Raw genomic sequence first — 7,970 nt, forward strand, 5'->3', positions numbered from 1 at the left:
ATATATAATAAAATGAGAAATTTTTATGTTATCAAACTTTCATTGCTTCAAAAAATCCTGGGAAGACAAGGAAAACAAAATTATACATGCTATACATTTTATTCTGATTAAAGTACTATATATTTCCCATGAGTTTTACCGAGCTAAATTTAAAAAATCCATATATTTCATTATTCAATCTTTTTTTCCAAATCCCCTCAACTATATCCACATTAGATATGAGGTGTTAAATACTGTTTAATCCTAGGATTTAGGTTATCATTTTTAGAGGTTTTTTCTCCATTTCATTAAACTGTATTTTTGTCAAATTATAATAAAATATTAATTTTTATATGTTAAGTTTAAGTTGGCACATACTAGAATTTCTTGCAAGAAAAATATGAAATAAATTGTTATCACACTGTAGGATTAGTAATTATCTATGGAGGAGTAACACAGTTCTTAACAAGAATTTTTCTGGTCCTGTTATCTATGACAAGACCCATAGATTCTTGTGACACCTTAAACACTATCATTTCCCTTTAACTCATCTTTACAGCAATGGGTTAGTATTCATTTCAGTATCCTGATTTCAAACTCAAAGTTCCAAAAAGTTGAAAAAACCATAGTTTATATATTTCATCCTTTGTATGAATAAAATAAATTATTTTAATATGAATGGAAATACTAAATTTAGTTGGTAACTGGACTTCAATTAACAAAAAGAATTTTTCTTTTTTTCTTTTTTTTTTTTTAACCCTTAACTTCGGTGTATTGTCTCATAGGTGGAAGAGTGGTAAGGGTAGGCAATGGGGATCAAGTGACTTGCCCAGGGTCACACAGCTGGGAAGTGGCTGAGGCCGGGTTTGAACCTAGGACCTCCTGTCTCTAGGCCTGACTCTCACTCCACTGAGCTACCCAGTTGCCCAACAAAAAGAATTTTAAAGCATGTTACATTTTTGTAAATTTCCCTTTTTTTCATTGCTTAATCACAGATAGAATTACATTCAAGTCCAAATGTCTTCTTTCAGTGAAAAATTTCTTCAGCCTTTCATATAAGAAAAGCTGTGATTAAATATATGTGCAAGTCAGGAATTTTGTTGATCAGTTTCAGACAAAGTTGGTACTTATCAAATGCTAGATGACTGATTTACTGAACTAGATATTACAATTTCTGTATAAATATGATTAATAGGTTATTTTCCTTAATGAAACTTTACAAAAAAGAATAATAACATAATTTATTAACCCTTAAATGTCTTCAATAATGAATAGCTCAAAATACTTTAAAATAATCAACTCAGCTTTTCAGGGCTGCATTGTCCAGTTTGCGCATGAACATTTTCAATAAATTTACCTCTTTTCTATCTACTTCTAGGTCATGATATTGGGTCTTTAAAATAATGACATCAAAATAAGGCAAAGAAAATGATAAGACAAAATTGTAAGTACATGTGAAAAATGAAATTAACATGAGAATCAAAATAACATTGAGTAGCTTTCATGCAAGTATATGTATGTAATCAACAACTGGCAGTGAACACTAAAATATAAAAATAGTTAAAATGAAATAAAGAATGAAAATAGGAAAGTTCCTACTTTCAAGGACTTTACTATTTATCAGCAGAAACTAGACTGAAAGAACTATGAGTGTCACTATGAAGTCAAAACATGACATGAAATCAAGTCATTAAAGCACCATCAACAATTTACAATTCAGTTGGAAATTTTAATCATTTGCTTATCTGACCTTTACCTCTGATCTTATTCATGTATTTTTTAAAACCCTTACTTTCTGTCTTAGAACCAATACTTACTACTTAGTATTGGTTCTAAGACAGAAGAAAGGTAAGGGCTAGGCAATAGGGGTTAAGTGTGAAAGATTAGGGGTCAGATAGCAATGTGTTCTCCCCAGTTCCAGATCAGAGGAGAAGCAGGTAAACTAGACAGATTGGGAGGGGCAGGAGCCCGTGGAGTACTCTTTAACCTCCCCCCCATACTGGAATCAGTTGGAAATCAGTTAACAGAATACTTTGAGAGCTGGTTATGGAGGTAATTCAAGCTTGGTAAATTCTGGGCCAAGATGGTAAGTGGATAGAGACTAAACCCCTTGTGATGATAACTTTCTTTGTTTGAATTACTCTCTCACAGGATAGAAATATTTTGCTTCAGATCAGACCACAGGCCCTAGGGCAGAGGCAGTTACAGTCCCAGCTTGGATGAAATACTTGGCTTGGTGAAAGGAAGGTAGTAAGTATAACCCCCAGTTAACTGGATACCAGCTCTATCTTTCACAAACTAAATGAATATAATGCTTTCAGGGAACAGGAGAAGGGAACTCTTGAAAGAGGGGTGACCTGGCTTTTGTACCAGGACTCCAACTGCCCTAAACTGCTGCCTCCTTTAGAGTTCTGGTGGGGCACTATGGAATTTTGTGATGCAGCCTGAACCCCTTTCAGAAACATGGATGCTAGAGTGACTTGCCCAGGGTCACACAGCTAGGAAATGTCTGAGGCCAGATTTTAATTTAGGACCTCCATTCTCTAAGCCTGGCTCTCAATCCACTAAGTCACTCAGCAACCACTGGTGTCATTAATCTTTAGAAGTAATGGGTAAATGACTTCAGTAAGGTTAGCAGTGTTTCATAGACTATGACAGTACAATAATGAGACCAAATCAATAAACCAAATAGAGTAAATAACAATAATTCAGTGTATTATTTTGTTATTTCTCCCAGATCTATATCCCAGTCCTAATTACATAGACTTATAAATAGGTATAATTAGGAAGTTAAAAAATATCAATGGTTTCTCTAATATCTATCACATTTTCCAATATGATAAAAGAAAATAAATGTTAGGCATGGTTGGAACTAAGACGGTAGAGTAAGGGATGCTCAGTTGTCCCCAAAGCTCTAAACACACAAAAATAGAAAATAAAGAACCACAAAACACATATCTGCAAAGTGTTAGGGGATGGGAAGCTAGATGGATTAGTGGATTTAGAGTCAGTTCTAGAAATAGGAGGTACTGGGTTCAAATTTGACCTCACTAACTTCTTAGCTGTGTTACCCTGAACAAGTCACTGAACCTCCATTACTGAGCTCTTCCTACTATTCTGCTATGGAATCAATATTCAATATTGATTCTAAAGATGAGGGTAAAAAAATAAAGGAAGGCATGAGGGACATGATGAGAGGGGAGATTAGCCCAGTGAGTGCTCCATTAAGAGAACTTGCAGAGTGCATGTAGTAGAAGCTCTGTAGGGCTCAGACTCACTACTAAGAAGCCTAAAGTAACAGAACAGCAGATGGGGAGCAGCCCAAGACCAGTCCTACAGAGGCCTGAGGTAAGGAAACTTCAGAGGTAGGAGTAGGCTGTAGTAACAAAATCAGTGTGTGTGTGTGTGTGTGTGTGTGTGTGTGTGTGTGTGTGTGTGTGTGTAAGCAACTCAATGACAACTATAACAGCTTCTTTGTGGCCTGAATTAACTAAAAGCAGAGGGGAAAACATTGCAACATAGAAGACAATAGCGAATCCAAAAACAGGGAAAGCAGAGTCCAGCTGGAAAAAACTGCTACATGCTTCCACATAAGAAACAACCTGATGTACCCCCTCAAAGTGCACTCTAGGAGATGCAAAGACAACTAGACTCACCCAAACATCAAAGAAGGCTACATTACAAATTTGGAAAGCACTCCCTCCAACCCAGGAGCAGAATAAAACATCATCAGAAAGGCAAGGTAATGAGGGGGTAAACTAATTTTAAAAAAATGAATAAAAGAAAAAGAAAAATCTTGATCTTAGAAAATTGCTTTAGTTACAGGGAAGATCTAAATATAAACTCAGAAGAAGACACCAAGGTAAAAAAGGAAACATGTCAAGGCTCAAAGGAAAGAGAGAATGGATGTCAGGCACCAAAATACCTCTTGGAAAAACTTGAAAGGAAGTTAAAAAATAAAATAATAAAAGAACTGATAGAAAGATTCAACAATTTTGAAACTAAAATGGGACAGATAGAAATGGAAATCCTCCAAAAAATACTGAAGAAAAATCCCTAAAGACTAAAGTGGAACAAATGGAAAGGGTGACAGAAACAGTGAAGAAAACAATTTCTGAAAGACTCAAATGGAAAAAATGGAAAAGGAAAGAGAATATCTAAAGAAAGAAAATATATTCCTAAAATCTAGAATCGAGACAATAGAAGCTAATGACTCCATAAAGCATGAGGAAACAATAAAATCAAATCAAAAGAGTGAAAAATAGTAGAAAATCTGAAATTAATATGGAAAAATAGATTCAGGAGAGATGATGTAAGGATTACTAGAATACCTGAAAGTTATGATTTAAAAAAAAAGAGTCTGGACATTATATTATAATGTGAAGATAGAATTAACTCTCCCCTTGCCTAATTTTAAATTAATCAACCAAAACTTTAATATCCCTACTTAGCACTAAGTAAGGGAGTTTCCAAATCACTCACTAAGGTGGGTGACAACCCTAGAGGCAACTGACCATCCCCTGGGTAGTGCTAAAGAAATTGATAGACTGCAATTTGGTCCTCATAAAGTGGAGGAAGGGAGAGGAAGTGACGTGGAAGGGCTGAACTTCCTTTCCAAGGCATCTTTGGCTTGAATCTTCAGCTTGAAGCTTTGGCTTGGGACTTGGATTTAGACTGGCTCTTGAAATGCTTCTGGTAAAACTGCTCCTGGATCTTCTCCTTTGGAGTTCATCTTGGGTGAGTAAGGAGCTGACCCTCCTTTTCTGACTTCTGACGAGATTAGATCCACGGAGGACTTACCCTCTTGGAGGAGGCCACGTGGGTGGAACTCCCCATTAATTTACCACTGGGTCCTCTGGCTAATGGTTATGAAGCCCTGCCAGGTTTCCTCTGGAAACCAGAGCAACATTTAGTGTGATAGACTAGATATTTTTCTCTACTCTCTTTTTACATTTCTTTACTTTCACTCTTTCCACCTCTTTATAAATAAACTACTGAAAGTCATTTTGACTTGAGCTATAATATTTTTAAATTGGTGACCACCATATTATTTTAGAATTCTCATATATTTAGTCAAACCTAAATTTAATTCCTTACAATAAGAAAAGGGAAAAACCACGCAGATATCCTCAGGTAAGAGGGGGAAATAGAAATTGAAAGAATCCACTAATCATATCCTAAAAGAGACCCTAATATAAAACATCCCAGAACTAATATAGCAAAATTTAAATACTCATGGGGCAAGGGAAAAGTACTTCCAGTAGACAGAAGGAATCAATTCAAATATTGAAGAGCCACAGTCAGGACAGAGGACCTGGAAGCTTCTGCATTAAAGGTCTATAAGGCATGGGATATGATATTCTGAAATGCAATGGAACTAGGCATAAAATCAATAATCATAATCCCAACAAAACTGAGCATAACCTTCCAGGGGACAAAAAATTACATTTATTGAAATAGAGGACTCCAAGGAACTCCTAACAACAACAACAAAAACACAAAGAAGTGAAAAAAAAATTATAAACAAATTTTCCTCTTAAGGAAAGAATAAAAAGGTAAACAGAAAAGTGAAAACTTTAAGGTGTTAATAAGACTGGATTGAGTATCTTAATACCTGGGAAGGTGATGATGAGATAGTGAAGATATCTAGTATACTTGAGACACTTAAGATACTCAAAATATTCAAGACAAAGTACTTAAGATAATCAAGAACTGTATTACTATTAGGACAGTTAAAAGTCATATACATAGAAAGAAGAAATGGAATAAGCAAAAGAGGATGCACTGATATCAAAAAATAGAAGAACAGTAAAGAGGAATACATGGAGAGAAGAGAAAAGGAAAGATAGAAGAGGGTAAGTTATCTCACATGAAGAGATTCCTAATAGTCAATATAGTTTAGGAGAAGATAGGAGTTGTGGCAGGCAATACTTGAACTTTACTCTAATTAGAATAGTGGAAATAACATCCACACTGAGCCAACTATAGATACCTACTTTACCCAATAAGGAACTAGGAGGGAAAGGGGAATAAGAGAAATGGGGGGGGGGGTAGGGAGGTGGACAAAAAGGAGGGTCAAATGAAGAAAGTAATGGTCAGAAGTAAAATAACTGTGAATAGCTAAAGGCTGAAAGGAGAGAGATAGAAGGGTAAATAGGAGAGAAATAAGGAGGAAAACATATAATTAGTATACAACTGTGAATCTGAATGTGATGTACTCACTCATAAAATGAAAAAGGATAGCAAAGTGGATTAAAGCCCAAATTCTATAATATACTGTCTACAATAAACACATTTAAAGCTGGGGAAAACACAGAGTAAAGTAAAAGGCTAAAGCAAAATCTATTATTTTTTATCCAATGTTAAAATAAAGCAGGAATAGTAAAAAAATATCTCAGACAAAGCAAAAATTCATCTAATCAAAATAGATAAGGAAATACACTGCATCTTGATAAAAGATACCATAGAGAAACAATATCAATACTAAACATATATTCAAAAAACGGTATAGCATCCAAATTTTTAAAGGACAAGTAACATGAGTTACAGGAAGAAACAGAGAGTAAAATGTCATTAGTGGGAGTAAAAATATGGAATTGATTCTCTTTGGGGAAACATTAAATATATTGTCTATCATGGTCAATACGTGGAACTGTTGTGAATTTTGCTAAATATTTTTCTTCCATTTTCTTTTTCATTCTTTGTTCTAGGAGTAATTCCCTGAACATGTACAAATGCATAATCCTGAAGAAAGGTTGAGGCTAGAGAGAAAAATATAGGAGTCATTCATGTAGAGGTGATAATTGAATCCATGGACACAGAAGAGTTTGCCATGGAATTGAGCATAGAGAATGATAAGAAGTTTGACAAGGGAGCATTGAGAAATGCTTAAAAAGAAAAAGGAATTTTAAAAAGGAGAGATAGCTATAGCTGTCAGAGATCAGAAAAGAATCAGGTAGTATCATATAATGGAACAGAATTGTAAGGAAATAGATCAAGAAAAATGACAAGAAATGAAATACTTGCTATTTGATTAGAAAGCCATTAGTGACCTTTGAGAGAGCAGGCTGTGGAAAAAAGAGGGTATAAGAAACATCTACAAATATATATGTGTAAAGAGAGCAGACATCCTTTTTATATATTGTTTAAACTTGAGATTGTACCTTTTCCTTCCCCTGGAAAGAATATAGTCATAGTGTGGGCAGGGACTGTTTTTGTTTGTTTTTTTGTTTTTTTGTTTTTCTGTCTTTGTATTCAGAGTGCCTAGTACTGAGTGAATAAATGTAGAGAGTGTGGCCACTGAAAGTATTCTTGGTTGCAAGATTATTTTTGTTTTTACCCTATTAATTAAACTTTACATTTGTTTAAATGTTTCTAAGAGATTGAATATAAACAGTGAGAGGACATAGTGATAGGCACAGAAAGGTGCTTAGGAAATACAAGTAGATTGATTGATAGATTGACCAAAAACCATTCACCAAAAAAACAAACAAACAAAACAAAACAAAAAAAACAAGGAGGGAAGAGAACCATTATCAGGGCTTATCTTCCATGCCTATAATCCAGGCTACTGGGAAAGGTTATGACTGATAGATTGCTTAAACATTGTCAAAGTAGAGCACCCAACCCAGGCTGGAAAAAGTGGGTAGATTTTAAAATTTCTGGACTGAACATCAGTTGGGATTAGTCTCCTGAGCAGTCAATTAGTATAGTAGTTTCACCTTTTTTAAGGAATAAAACTTGAGATCCAAAGCACACAAAGTGTATCCCTATATATACCAAATGAAGAATTACTGATAAAAGTCTTGGCTAAATCAGTTTCACTGTTCCATCCTTTAAGAAAGTAGTAATAGAAAATTAATCTAATTGTCCTTTTCTGTTTCTTATGACATTTTGGGGAAAGCTAAGGGAGAAAACTATATATTTACCTTACGTAGGGGCAGGAAGGTAAATTTTCACACTTCTTTGTATGGGTTTTCTCATGTATGACT

Source organism: Gracilinanus agilis, chromosome 1 (assembly GCF_016433145.1).
Source record: "Gracilinanus agilis isolate LMUSP501 chromosome 1, AgileGrace, whole genome shotgun sequence".
Taxonomy (NCBI): domain Eukaryota; kingdom Metazoa; phylum Chordata; class Mammalia; order Didelphimorphia; family Didelphidae; genus Gracilinanus; species Gracilinanus agilis.